Here is a 15635-nt window from a genome sequence, read left to right as displayed (position 1 = left end):
CACCTGATCTATACAGATGCTGCAGAGCCAGGTCTAACTAATTTGCTGCTGCTTCTGATAAAGTGCAGTTTATTGTCTTTTTGCTTTTTTTAACATCTGTCAGCAGCCTTTATTTACTAGTGCTATTCTGTTGTGGATTAAATTAGTTTATTCCAGCCTAATAGAGGTGCACATGTAGGTGCTGAGACCTTCACCGTGCAGCTAATTAGTCTCCTGCGCAGTAAACATCTTGTGTAGACGTGCCCATAGTGTGGGAAAATATTTGAAAGTTCTGCAAATGTCATCTTTGACCTGTATTTTTAACATAGGAAGGATCTCTTCAGAAAGGCCATATTTTACAAAAATGGTACTTCCATCAATCATTTCAGAGTTTTAAAGTCCTTATAAGTTTTAAACTCTTTAAAACTTGGCTCCAATCCCTTGGGGAAGGGAATAGCCTTCTCAAGTGTTATTCCTCAAGTATTATTTCCTACTTCACACAAGTGCCTTCTTCAGTCTGACATCTAAGCAAGATTAAGCAGTCATTTTTAGGACATTCTAGTTTCATGTTTCTCTAGTTTCATAAAGCCTGTAGTTTTTTGTTATAGTTAATATTAGCTGAATTTGGGTGGTATCAGGGATTAAGGAATATATTCTTCTGCCTGTCTTTTTATGGATGTAATGGCACCAGAGCAAATATATCTAATAGAAAATAAAGTCTATACAGACTAAGAGAAGCAATATGTTTTTGGTGAGTCATGTGGACTGTATAAAACTATTTTATTTTGAACATAAAAATAAAATAAATAACACACATTGTTTATCAATGTACATTGTGCTGTACTTGATCACTTTTAGACCCCATTAAAACAAGTTGTATTTTTCCTGTATGTAGAATAATTCTCAAAAGGCGCTATTTTATTCATTGCATTTGGCAGTCCAAACCGTATGGTAAACGATCACATTATATGCAGTACCCTAATGTTGTGCAGAATATAAATGCTGGGGAGGATAATGGATAGGGCAATTAGAGACCAAAATTGCATTTCTTATTCACGGCCCTGATCAGCCCTAGTTAGCATGTTCATAAGTAAAGAGTTAGTTATGGGAAGTTTTTTGATGACTAAATGAGTGAAGAAACATGTTTATTTCATAAAGCAGAAGACATGGTAATAAATAGATGCACTAGTTGGCATTCCCAATGGGTAGACTGTGTTTAGGTGAATATCATGATGAAATGAAGCTGTCATTTTGTGATGACATACCACATATGTTCTTTATTAAAAGTTATTTTCTGTTGTGAATATGGCTTTTTCTTCCTATGTCTTTCTAATAGATTTCAGTTCTTTAATCTCTAAGGAGACTTGCTAGGACAGTCTTAATCCAATCCCATCTCATCGGGGTGCTAAACTTGTGACTTAACAAGTCACAAAATCTAGATGAAGTCACTCTTGTTCAGGAAGTAAAACAAACTGCCTCTTCAGCATCCTAGGAACATGGGACTGGAAACATTACCAGCTCCAGTTCCCTGTTCACAAGCAACTATTTATCCAAAGAGTCTTAATAATCATCCACTCCTGCCTATTGCACTTAGGCACAAAGCAGTTGTGAAAACTGTACCAGTGTACCACGGGCAAAAAGCTGGGAAGTCAAAGACAGTGCCCTCCCACTGTAATGGCAGAGTTTTTAGGTTATCATCTACAAGCAGAGTAGAAAAATACTCTCAAAGGACGAGGAGATGGTACTGGTATACATCTATGCCCCAGAAGTGCAAACTAGGAATCTGCAGGGGCTGGAACACAGGAGTAGGTTAGTACATCAAAATGAGGACAAAGCAGGAGTTTCAGTAAAACTAGCAGGAACAAATCAAAGAACTTTGGGGACTTTTCTTCCTTCAAGCAGAAACTGAGGTCTCCCTACTGGGAGCAAGTAGTGCCCAAACTTTCAAAAACACATACTAATGAGGTTATACGAAGAAAGAATACACAGTAATTATTATTGAACATAACCCTATGTCATACCAAACTGTAGGTGGCCACATCTGGGAGTTACTTCCAGGCCAGGAGAAGCAGCCAGAGTCTGAAGGGAGTGTGCCAAGTCAGAGTGTAGGGAAGCCAGAAAATCAAACCAGAATTGAGTCAGGTATCCAAATGGTATACTGTCCATTAATTCCCTGAATTAGTTAAAGTCTGTTTTTCTGAAGTCCAGAGTCCTTACACTACTTCTCTCCTTTCTTGATTGTCTTAGGATCCTGAACTCAGTCAGTGGTCACTGCTGCCCATGTTGCCATATACTTCTACATTCCCCACCAATTCTTCTCTGTGTGTGACCAAAAGGTCAAGAAGAGCATGGCCCCTAGGAAAACCACTGCATGTGGAGATGAAGACTTCTGGTTGCTGCTCGAGGTCACAAGCTTCCAGCTTCCACCTTCCTAGGAATCCATGTCCCCTTCCTTCCTTCTCTAGCGCTACCTCTGGCAGTCCTTCCTCTGGCAGCGCTGCCTCTTGCAGTCCAGTCCTAGAGGTCTCCTCCAGCATGGAATCCATGAAGTCCTCATGGTGGAGGATGTTTTGGAGTCTTGTTTTTCAGATATATAGGGAGAAAAAGGAAGGCCCAAAGTGGAATAGGACCACTACTGTATGGGCAAAAGCAATTGGTGACAGACAGGGAGGACAAGGCTGAACTCCTGAATGAGTTCTTTGCCTCAGTCTTCCTAAATGAGGGGCAAGACAAGTCTCACAATGGGATTGTAGAGAGGCAACAGCTGGGTGCCAGACTACAAAGTGTTGACCCTGAGATGTTGCAGAGTCACTTGGAAGAACTGGATGTGTTTAAGTTGGCAGGCCCAGGTGAGCTCCATCCGAGGGTACTGAAGGCACTGGCTGATATCACTGCACAGCCGCTGGCAAGAATATTTGAGCACTTGTGGTGCGTGGGACAGGTCCCGGAGGACTGGAAAAGGGCCAATGTGGTCCCTATTTTTAAGAAGGGGAGGAAGGAGGATCCAGGCAACTATAGGCCAGTCAGTCTCCATCCTTAGCAAAGTCTTTGAAAAGATTATTAAGGCTCATATATGTGAGAGCCCAGCAGGAAAAATTATGCTGAGGGGAAACCAGCACAGGTTCATAGCAGGTAGATCATGCCTGACTAATCTAGTCTTTTTTAATGACCAGGTTACAAAACACCTCGACACAGGAGTAGGGGTTGATATCATTTATTTAGACTTCAGGAAGGCCTTCGATATGGTATCCCACCCCATACTGGTGAACAAGTTAAGAGGCTGTGACTTAGATGATTACACAGTCTGGTGGGTGGCAAATTGGCTAGAGGGTCGTACCCAGAGAGTGGTAGTGGATGGGTCGGTATTGGCCTGGAAGGGAATGGGTGGTGGGATCCTGCAGGGTTCAGTCCTTGGACCGATACTCTTCAATGTCTTCATCAGTGACTTGGACGAGGGAGTGAAGTGTACTCTGTGGACACACTGGAGGACAGGGAACAACTACAAGCAGACCTGGACAGGTTGGACAAATGGGCAGAAAACAATAAAATGCAATTTAACAAGGAAAAATGCAAAGTGCTGCAACTAGGGAGGAAAAATGTCCAGCACACCTACTGCCTAGGAAATGACCTGCTTGGTAGCATGGAAGTGGAATGGGATCTTCGGAGTCCTAGTGGACTCCAAGATGAACATGAGTCGTCAGTGTGATGAAGTTATCAGAAAAGCTAACTGCACTTTATCATGCATCAGCTGATGCATGACAAACAGAACCAAAGAAGTGATACTTCCCCTCTATCGGGCACTGGTCAAACTGCAACTGTTTTGGGCACTACACTTCAAGAGGGATGTGGATAACCTGGAGAGGGTCCAGAGAAGGGCCACTCATATGGTTAAGGGCTTGCAGGCCAAGCCCTATGAGGAGAGACTAGGGCACCTGGACCTCTTCAGCCTCTTCAAGAGAAGGTTGAGAAGTGACTTTGTAGCTGTCTATAAATTCATCATGGGGGTGCAGAAAGGAATTGGTGAGGCTCTACTCACCAAGGCACCCCTGGGGATCACAAGAAATAATGGCCATAAGCTAGCAGAGAGCAGATTTAGACTGGACATTAGGAGGAACTTCTTCACAGTTAGAGTGGCCAAGGTCTGCAATAGGCTCCCAAGGGAGGTGGTGCTCTCCCCTACCCTGAGGGTCTTCAAGGGGAGGTTGGGTAGGTATCTGGCTGGGGTCATCTGAACCCAGCACTCTTTCCTGTCTATGCAGGGGGTCCGACTCAATGATTATTGAGGTCCCTTCCAACCCTAACATCTATGAACCTATGAATATGAATTAGTCTAACTGTGGAGTGTCAGCTACTTGCACTAAATATGTGCAGGTTAGTTGCTCTTAATTAAAGACAGAACTTACCTTAAAGGCTCAAAGAGGGAGATAGCAAACTGCCCTGTTTGCTCATTCCTTGGTTGCTTAGGAAGTCTCCTTTTATACCCTCCTGAGCCTGGACTGGCTCTTCCCCCTACTCAGGGCTTTCGTCAGATGCAGGGAGCAGTCACTCAGCTAGCAGCACACCCAGCTTCTCAGAGCACATGCCCAAACATACACAGCCCACCAGAAAACACTTAGCCAGCCAAACACACAGGCAGCCCTGGCTTACTTACCTTTCTCAGAGCAGGATCTAATGCCTGATGCCTGGCTCTTCTTCCCCTTCCTGCTCCCAGTGAGCTGCTTGCAAACTCCCCTGTTAGCTCCCCCTGTTTGCTCACTCCAAATCAAAACTTGCTTGAAATTCAAACTCAGACTCTTTCCAAATCAAACTCACTCCAAATCAAACTCAGGGTCCATGGGTAAGGCAGGTTGAGTATCCTGAGAGTCTGTCAGGAAGCCAGTAGCAGCACAAGCCAAGGGTGCAACAGCCTGTGTATAAGGTTGAAACTTTTTGCCCAGACACTTCTTTTTCTGGGTCAGGGTTTTATATTGAAAACCATGAGGGGTCAGTGGGTGAGGGGTCAACTGACCCTAGGCTGATGTCTCCCGTGGCAAGGAATAGATGTATGGCTATGCCTAGCTAGAGTGTTCTGGCCACCTGTGTCTGGCCACAGTGTCTTCAAATGTCTTTTTTCCTTTTGTCCTCTCCACTCAATGTCATTACCAGACATACTTTATCCTATTGGTGTGTTCTACCTCACAGACCAGAAATAGTATGGCTGCTTAGTGTGGTGCTATGCATGCACAAATAAACTTACTGAAAGGCTGCACTATTTCTAGTTTGAGATGAAGGGTACAAAGGGAAATCATAGCACATCTCAACACATCATTGACTGATGCTGTAATTAAATGGGTACTTTGCGTCAGTTTTTCACCAGTCCCATGGGATGCATCTGCCCACTGTGGGTCAGGGAGGCCTGGGTGAGAGAGATTCCTTACCCTCCATTGAAGCTGACCTCATGAAGGAACACCTTGACAGCCTGGACACCTTTAAGTCAGCCGGCCCTGATGGTTTACACCCAAGGGTACTCAAGTAACTGGCGAGCATCATAGCGCAGCCCCTGGCACAGATCTTTGAGAACTACTGGTGCTCTGGTGAAGTGCCCAAAGATTGGAAGAAGGCCAATGTCGTGCCTATCTTCAAGAAAGGGAGGAAAGTAGATCTGGCAAACTACAGGCCCATCAATCTGACCTGTATCCTGGGGAAGGTCTTGGAAAAGACTATCAAAGAGATACCCAGCATGGGTTTGTTGCGGGTAGGTCTTGCTTGACCAATCTCATTTCCTTTTACAACCAGGTGACCTGTCACCTGGACAAAGGGGAAGAGATTGATGTCATATATCTTGACTTTAAAAATGCCTTCGATTTGGTATTCCATGGTTACCTCCTGGCAAAACTGGCCAACCGCGGCCCCAACCTCACCATAATCTGCTGTCTGGGGAACTGGCTCCGCAGTAGGACCCAGAGGGTGGTGGTTGATGGAAGCCAATCATCTTGGTGCGCTGTGACCAATGGGGTCCCTCGAGGCTCTGTCCTAGGGCCTATGCTGTTTAACATCTTCATCAATGATGTAGACATTCATGTCCAAGACATTGGATTGTCCAAGTTCACTGATGACACCAAACTCTGGGGTAAAGCATCCATCCACACCTGAGGACAGGAGTGTGATCCAGGCAGATTTTGACAGGCTCATGAAATGGGTGGATGAGAACCTGATGATGTTCAACATCAAAAAATGCAAGGTTCTCCACCTTGGGAGGAAAAACCTGCAGCATGCTTATAGGTTCGGCAGTGCTACGCTGGTTAGCACTACAGATGAAAGGGACTTGGGGGTGATTATTGACCACAAGATGAACATAAGCCTTCAGTGTGATGCTGTGACTAGTAAAGCAAGGAAAATGCTGGCTTGCATCCGTAGATGCTTCTTAAGCAAATCCCAGGACATCATTCTCCCATTGTACTCGGCCTTGGTGAGGCCGTAGCTGGCGTACTGCGTCCAGTTTTGGGCTCCACAATTCAAAAAGGATGTGGAGAAGCTTGAGAGAATGTAGAGGAGAGCCACACACATGATCAGAGGTCAGGAAAACAGACCTTATGATGAGAGGCTGAGAGCTATGGGACTCTTCAGCCTGGAAAAGTGCAGGCTCAGGGGCAATTTGGTGGCCACCTGTAAGTTTATTAGGGGTGGTCACCAGAACGTCTGGGGGAACGTCTGTTCACCAGAGTGCCCCAAGGGATGATGAGATCAAATGGTCACAAACTCCTCTGCAACCATTTCAGGCTGGACATATGAAAGAACTTCTTTACTGTCCAAGCCCCCAAGGTTTGGAATAGACTGCCGCTGGAGGTGGTTCAAGCACCCACTTCGAGCGCCTTCAAGATACTTTTGGATGTTTATCTTGCTGGGATCCTATGATCCCTGCTGACTTCCTGCTCCTGGGCAGGGGGCTGGACTTGATGATCTTCAGGGGGGCCCTTCTAGCCTGAATGTCTATGAAATCTATGAAATGTGATCCTTAATAATTTTTTCAAAGGTTTTCCTGAGGATAGAGATGAGACTAACTGGTCTATAGTTACCCAGATCCTCTTTCCTCCCCTTCTTGAAAATGGGGACCACATTGGCCCTTTTCCAGTACTCTGGGACCTGACCTGAACACCAGGCGTGCTCAGAAAGCTGTGACAGTGGCTGTGCAATGCAAATGGTGATTGTTAGAAATATCGTTCTGTGCTACTGGTAGTTTCTATAATATAAGGCTCTGTAATAGAAGGGCAGACAGCCTGGAAGGGGGAGTTCTGTTTAAAGTTTCTCTGTTTTTGTCTGTAGAAGACTCGCTTCTTGCAGAATTTCTTATACAAATCAGATATTGGTGTCAGATGTAGTTTCCTGAAGGTAGGGATTAGGTGGCACTCTGTTTTGTCTCCTTTGTTCAAACACTAGTTTATATACGTAAACAAAACACACAATACTTAGATTGCACTGCTATTTCCTGCATTAGGAAGTAATCTTGCAAAGCCTTTGATGTTTTCTGATACTTAGCAAAGAGGAAACATTGGGAACAGTAGGGATCTCAGCATCCACAAAACAGGTAAACAATACATCTTGGCTCATTGAGATGAAAAATGGTGTAAACATTTACAACTATTGTAAAATGGTGTTGAGGACTGTGATGGTGGACCTTGCCTCTCTGTATCCTTTTATAATCTCCCAAAGAGCTGTAAGTACCCCGACTTTCCCGCCTGCCACATCTTGGATGTTATTATTAGTTCTGCTTTATGATGTCACGTGTCAGGAGGGTTGTTATATATATATATATATATATATATATATATACACATTTGTTGTTTTATTTTGCTCTTTGGGTGTCTCTATTAGGAATCCTGGTATTATAGAGGAAAACTTCACTCGATTATTCCCACATACTCGCTGATATATATATTCACAATCAGATGCAGATTAACACTTGTCTTTATCTTTATTCTTTATAACACTATACAAACTTTCCTTATCTTTAAATAGAAGTGGTCCTTTTTTTTTTAAACATTTATATCAACTTTGTAATTCTATCTACATACTGTTCTTATTTAACCTTTATCAGTTTGGTTGGACTGAACTTGGTGTAAATAAACAAAGTCCCTTTAACTCTGGTTTGTCCGTTTATTTCCTTTTTTTTTTTTTTTAGAATAGGCTTTTCTCTTCAAGGCTTGTTATTTCTCTGTCTTTACTTTTGCTATGCTGAGTGTGTACCTTTCATCTGGTGCTTGCCTGAAGCCTTGAATCCTTGTGGTCAGCACTCAGTTGTTTTCACTAAGTTTGTGGGAGTGAGTCAATTCACTCTTTTTATTTTTTGTGTGTTTACTTTTCAGTGTGGCTGCCAGCCGCGTTTCCGCTGCCTCTTCAGGGATCCGCTCCTCTTCCTCTGAGCTCCGCTCTCTCCAGAGGCGAGAAAAATCCTGAGGTAAGTTATCTCCTGGAGATCTTCTTTCTCCCGCACTTTCTCCTTCAGATGCACTTTCTTTCTTCTCCCTTTCTGAGACTCCCTTCTCCTCTTTTTCTTTTCTTTTTCTGGAGCTTCTATCCTAATATGGTAATATCTCCGGAAGCGGTGTTCTCCGGCTCTTTTTGCCGGATCGCTGTTTACTCTTTCACAAGAACACTTAAATATTTCATATCTGCTAACCAGCTGTGAATTGTCTCCTTTGTATACAGGAGTGATATAAGATGAATGCCTCTCTTCTAACTTGAGGGATCACTTATGTAGCACTTTTTTGTTAGCAAATTTCAGCTAGCAATATTGCTGGACAGTTACAAAGACATATCATAATTACATGTAACCCTGCTTATGCTATGAATGTTTAGCTACGGTTATGTTTAGGACCTACCAAATTTGTGATTTCACGGATTTTGTGGGGTCTGTAAAATCCGGCATTGCCCATGAAATCTCAGCAACGCCTAGAAAATCCATGGAAAAAAATTAAACTTTCAGAAAACAAAATGCTGGCTCCTCAGAGGGAGCCAGTAGTCCTCCATGTGCTGCAGCAGCCCAGCAGAGCGGGGAAGAGAGGAAGGGGGAGCTGCCCATTTGAAGGGCTGCAGGCAAGATGGCTACCACCCCTGCTCCCTGATGCTGACTGACTGCAAGGACTGCCTGTCATGTGGCCCCACCCCTGCCCACCAATCAGGGTTGAGGGGTGGGCTGCATGCTGGACAGCTCTTTTAGCCCATCAGCACTGAGGGGTAGAGGCCACATGACAGGCAGCCTCTGCAGCTAATCAGCAACAAACATGGGGCCACTGGGGCCCCTTGGCCAATCGGAGATGTGGGGGGCATTGCACTCTGCCTCCAAAATGGCTGCCTGGGCCTGTGTTCTGCCCATGAAAGCAGGGGGAACCCCTGAAAATTAGGTAGGTTCCTTGTTATTTTCTATAATAGTAAATGTCATGTCTATATGAAATGTTTACTGAGGAGTTGCCTAATTAGTTCTACAGTAAACACTGCAGCATCTACATGTGTGGCTCTATTAGGCCACAGGAGACTAATAAACTCAGCTGCAGGTTTGTACTTGTAACCACAAGTACTATCCTGCTGCAGAGCTTTTTTTGTGTGCAGCAAAGCACATTTAGATGCTGACAGGGCTAGCTGCAGCATGAGGCTGCTTCAGTATGGAGGCTGCCTGCCGTCTAGCCCGGCAGCCAGCTCCTCTGCAGCATGTTGTGCTGGGTCAGAGCAGCTCCAGGCTGGCAGGCTGACTCCCTACCAGCTGGGGCTGCTTCAGCCCAGCTCAATGTTCTGCGGTCCCAGGTGCATGTGTAAACATGGTGCCCGGGAGCAACGAACTCTGGTGCTATATGCAGCAGAACTTATTGCGTTTCATTAATATACACATGTAGATGAGTCCATTGTGTATTCTTTGTCTGCACAGCCTCATTAGCATGCATTTTTAGGAGTTTGAGAGCTATTTCCATTGTTTTACCATTTGTTAAAGTGGGTTAAAGTGTGCAATTGTAAATGACAGGTGGATCAGATTTTGTGTCCCCCAGCCCTCCCTTCCAAAACTATGAAGTTTGTAACTAAGGCAAAGTTTAGTAAAGGTCACTACTCATTGTGGGCTGTGCAGCGTTCTGCAGTGGAGCGGCCCACATTGCCTGTGCCTTAATCCAACCATGTCTACATATTATTTAGTAGTCTTTTGTTAGAAGGCATATGAGGTTGTTTGTTTGTTATATCTTTCTCATTGGCTGTTTTGTAAGGAATCATTTACAATTGCAGTTGATTTTTTTGTTACAGACTGGGGGTGTCTACACAAGATATTTACTGCAGAGCTGCATTATTAGCTCCACAGTGAAGTCTCTGTGTCTACACATGGGGCCCCTATTAGGCTAAAGGAAGCTAATTAACTCCACCATCGGGTTAGTACTTGTAAATCCAGGTACTACCTATTGCACTTAGAAAGCTGTTTTTTAAACCTAGCGCTCTGAGAACTGATACAACACTCGGTTGATGAATAGCAGAAAGGCTTGTTTTAATAACTTCCAACAAGCTACAATGCTAAATAAGAGAAAAAAAGATTCTTTCCCAATATAAAACAAGCTATTAGTCCTTAGTATTAACTTAGCTGCACAGAGATCTTGACCCAATGCAATCAGGAAGCAGTTCTTTTACAGCCTCAAAGTGTGGCTCCTTCACTTGTTGGCTGGGTGGCAGGATGGCTTCTTGGACTGCACACATCTTGTTGGCAGATTTGCCTAGTTCTTATACTGTTTAATTGTATAGCTTCAAAGCATTTTTTCCTTGACAGCTGGCTGGTTAGATTCCAAACAAACAGGGAGAAAAAGGTTGATCATCATGTCACAACTGTTAATTGCCCAGCTCCTGTTCTGGATTTGTCTAGGTGTGAAGACTGTGGTTTTTTTGCAGCTTCTGTAATTATCAGTCAGTTTACAGGTGATGGGCCTTGAGCTGTCAGACAGGATGCTCAGAAGCATTGGTTATGAGACCTGTTTTGGGGTATTTATTTATCAATGGGGCAAATTTGCAATGGTTTATTCTGGTGATGGTCGGTTTACTCCAGACATACATTGAATGACTGAGACATTTACACATTGGCTGCCTGTTTTGAGAAATGTAAGGAAATGTACAGAACATCCTCCCTATATTAAATGCACCTTTTACAGGTTTCTTTTAAGATGCATATTTAGCCCTTTGTTTTCTTTAGCTGCTAGATCAACTGAAATGCATATGTAGCTACCTTGCCTTCACTGGCTGTCTTAGATACACACATGTAATGAGCAGGTCAGGACTCTGCCAACAATTTAAGCCACTTTTATTATCTTATGGCATGGGTCTAGTATTGAGTACTGCAAGCACTCCACTGTCTCAATGCCTAATGGATTGCAAGCCATTAGTGGATTTTGATTTTCTTGTGGCAGTCTTGTTACCACAATCTCTTGCCCCAGCCATTGTCTTGTATACCATCCAAGCTTTCACAGTTTCATGTGCAGCACTATCATATGGCAGAGTTCTTTAGTACACAGCAGCACCCGTGTAGATGGGGATGAGGGTGCTTCAGTGCAGGGGCTGCCTGCTGGCTAGCCCCAGAGTAAAGCACCCTTGTGCCCCAGTCAATTCCTCCACAGCATATTGAGCTAGGGTGGAAGAACCCCAGGCTGCCAGGGTCCCCTCAATACACTATTGTCCAGAGTACACATGCAAATGCAGCATCTGGGAGCAATAAACACCTGCATGATATGCGTTGGAATATATTGCATCACACTAATTTCACATGTAGATGTGCCCACTGTGGATTTAATCCTTTGTCCAGGTTCTTAAATTCTGAAGGAATAATCTTTTATAGTTTTTATCTGTGTACATCTAAATCAGTAATTCTCAACCTGGATACAACAGCACCCTGGGGTGCCTTGAGATCCTTTCAAGGGTACCCTGGGGTGCTATGCAATGTTATTACTGTTAGGTATGCACATGATTTATAAAACAAATTCAGAGTTTTCAAGTAGGAATCCATGGATTAAACAGTCTGACCTGTTGCCATCTCTCTGAGTTCTTTGCAACAGAAAAGTGCTCTTACTATTTTTCCACGGTCAAAAAAAAAAGTGCAAATTGGGCACATCTACATGACATGCTTACTGTGCATTAGCCTAATAACATTGAGCAGTAGCATGTCACAGCAAAAAACATGCTAATAGGCTACTGTACAGTGCTATCAGGCTAATGTGCAGTAAGTGTCATTAAATAACTCTGCACTGGTGGTACTGCACAGTAACTCTAGTTACTGTGCATTCATTTAGTACTTCATTAAGGAAGTATTAAACTAAATGTGCAGTGTTTAAGGAACATTAATGAACATGTAGACATACCCACTAAGAGTTAACATGGTCCAAAGGGGTGTCTCCAGTCTAAAGAGGTTGAAAAACACAGAATAAATAAGTAAACAAAATTAATTATTTTTGGAACAAAAGAATTTGTATCTTAAGGAAATTAAGAAAATATTAATTATGTGAGAATTTATGAATTGGGATGCATAATTTTTCTTACACACATAAGCAAATTAAACCAAAACCTACCAGTTCAGGAAAAAGTATTGTATATGCAAGTGGTACTAGTAGCCATGAAGTGAGCTGTTGTTGCTGGTACATTAGTAGCTATCAAAAAATCTGCAGTCTCCAATTATTTTTATATTTTATGACAATAATTGCACTGTAGATGACAGTTAATGCCAAAATATTAACTACTTGTTCCTTCTTCTTCTGATTTGTGTAAATTAAATTAGGCATGTAACTTTATATTAATATTTCTGTTGAATTCTGTCTTCTTTCTAGAGAGCAGAGTCTCTGCTCATTTTTATTGTTGAGCTCTGACAGGTGCCCTCTTACATGGTGCCTTCTGGATTAATGTTTTGATGGACACTAATATATCCCTTTCATTGAAAATGGTATGTAATCATTATACTGTCTATGTTAATAGGAATTATGCATAGAAGCATTTCATATTTTCATCCTCAAATTGCCACTTGGAAAAAGGAGAAGTATCTAACCATTACAAAAACAGATGAATGTATTTAATACAGCATTTCACCAAATGAATACAAATAGGTTAAATATCATAAGGCAGATTTTGCTTCTATTTAAGTCATTACTAGATTTGACATTAATGTTGAATGGAAAGTAGATCAGGACCAACCCATATATTTAAATATAATATTTTAAGTATAATATATGCTAATGATATACTATTACATTGTGTATAGATTAGCACAATAAATTATATATTACTATGAAGTTATTATACATAGACAATATCCTTATGTGGCAGTTTGTCATTTAAAAACATTAGTGACTCTTGGCAGTTATGGTACATTCCCAGATCAAAGACAGTTTTAAAATTGGAGTTTTATAAGAAAGAAATCAAGCAAAATATAGGATACAAATCCCAGTGCTGTTGAATCTTTTGAGAGGACATACAACTATCAACCCCCACACCCTACAGGTCTTTCTGCTTTAACTTGTTCAGTAGAACTTCTATCCTCAAAGGAACAAGACATATGAAAATATAATTCTGGAATTTCCTTAAGAATTATATTTTCCTTCTTTGTAAGTATGGTGTTAACCTGAGATTTCAGTTAACAAATGATAATATTCAGTCCACCTTTTTGTCTTGTTAGCTGTAGTCCAAGAGTTCCACGAGCTTATAAATATCATTTTCAAATGAAGTGTATCCTCTTTCCCATGTCCTGGTACTGATGGTGGAAAATTATGCATCTCTTGGATTTATTTTCCATGAAACGGGATTTTCTCTGGTAACTCTTGTTTCACTCTCCAGCAATCAGCCAGTGCTGAGCAGTTTACATTTCAAAAGAATATATAGCATAAATTACATATCTTACATTAACTGTGATATCTCTGGGCACATGCCAAGTTATTTAAAAACATTTATTAAATAAATATAACAAATTAATCAGGATAACAAAATACTTGATTTAGAGCAATAGCTCTACAAAAATTATGGTTTCCAAACAGTGGTTCATAGACCACTGGAGGCCTGGACAGCCATGGTGAATACTCTGTGGATTGCCGCTGGGCCTTCTCTCTTTTCCAATTAAATATTTGATGATAAGAGTGATTAGTTTCTTGTGAGGAATTTTCAGAGTGAACAGTCCTTCATTTGAATTTCATTGGCAGCCTTAAGATCAAGCCCACTTTCTGTTTCCCGTTACTCTGCAAGCTTTCTAAGACATGATATGTGGTTGATGTGTATTGTCAATAAAGACCCTTTCACTGCGCTAATGGGATTAATATGTATTGTCAATTTATTTGTCTAGTAGTTAATGCTCTGATCCAATTAAAGTCATTTTAGTGAATTAAAAAGACAAAATCCCCTTATTAGGCTTTGGGAGACATGTCACTTTATCTGTGTTATTAATAACACCCTAAATCACTAAATCTACACAATTTTTTGAAAACAAACGTGCCTTTTACCATTAATGTCATAGCATGTTGACTTTAACAATAAATGGAAATAAGCTGCTATGTTTTAGCTTGATTCTGAACCAATCCTGCTCCCATGCACATCAGTGTCAGGAATGTCTTTGATTTTGGTGAAAGCTGAATCAGGCCTTTGGGACTCCTCATACTAGTAAATTTTTACAAGCTCAGGCCTTTTCACTTTTTGGAAGTTGTGCATTAGTTATAATGCCACAAGGTTTGTGTAACATATGCTGTAGAGAATTGTTTAAATCCTGACCAGACTGCTGTTCTTATTGCAGTTTATTTTCATTCATGAAAACATTCCTATTTTTATTTGACTTGATAGATGCACATCCAAAATTTATTACTTGGGCCTAAGTAGACCTTTAGTTATACTTTAACAATGTATTTTGCCTTCTTCCAAGTTCATTTTCTGTTTTCCTGTCCTTCTGTTTTGTTTTAAAGCAGTGTATCCACAGCAACACATGCAATTTTAAAGGTGTATGTAAGTTTAGGTTACTCGGGACAAATCCAAAATATGAAAAAAGAAATAAGAATAAGATAATTATAAAACAAACGGATGGTACTCCAAGCATTAATTTAAAGGAGAAACACATTAATAAGCCCAGATGAAGAACGCAGTCCTCTCATTTTTAAGCAAAATCATGGTTCTGCCTAGTTTAAAGGTGAAGATGGCTCATCTGTTAAATAGCTACTGGAGCTTGATGATATACGATGATTAATTGTAATCTGCAAACACTGTCCTAGGCGTAAAGACCTCATAAAGCCAAAGATGACACAAGTGGGTTATTAGCTCTCATCATAGTGGAAAAATAAGCCAACTTGTGATCTAATTATCAATTTTTCATATTTGTGATTATAATGACTATGCATACTGTATGTAGAAAAAGAATTTTAGTTATTCATGTTTTTATCTCCATTCTCCCTTTTGCCTTACATATGAAAATATATTGGTTGGCTTCTACAAATCTATAAAATATAGTTCAGGGCTCTGTGAGGTCTTTACTGTATTACTTGCTGAGTTCTTCTCTTGGTAGATATTTTTATTTCTTTTCCTTTTCCCCTTTCTCCCCTCCTTGTCTATAATGAATGACCCTACATAGCAGAAACCTTATTAAAGTATATGTTTAATGATTGCCCTAGCAATACCAGTGGCCTGATAACAAATTGAAATGTCAG

General features: G+C 41.4%; 1 long non-coding RNA gene across 1 annotated transcript in view; it reads left to right on the top strand.

The window, feature by feature from the left end:
• The first annotated feature begins 9283 nt into the window (after positions 1-9283).
• Positions 9284-15635, top strand: part of LOC149865735 (uncharacterized) — a 101301-nt gene continuing 94949 nt past the window's right edge. Inside the window, exon 1 of the long non-coding RNA XR_016441758.1 lies at positions 9284-9359. This is a non-coding gene — a long non-coding RNA (uncharacterized LOC149865735). The remainder of the gene's footprint in view (positions 9360-15635) is intronic.

This window comes from Crocodylus siamensis, chromosome 4, assembly GCF_052110815.1.
Source record: "Crocodylus siamensis isolate JL-2025a chromosome 4, ASM5211081v1, whole genome shotgun sequence".
Taxonomy (NCBI): domain Eukaryota; kingdom Metazoa; phylum Chordata; order Crocodylia; family Crocodylidae; genus Crocodylus; species Crocodylus siamensis.
The sequence above is the reverse complement of the archived record's forward strand: the minus strand, read 5'-3'. Positions and strand labels throughout refer to the sequence as shown.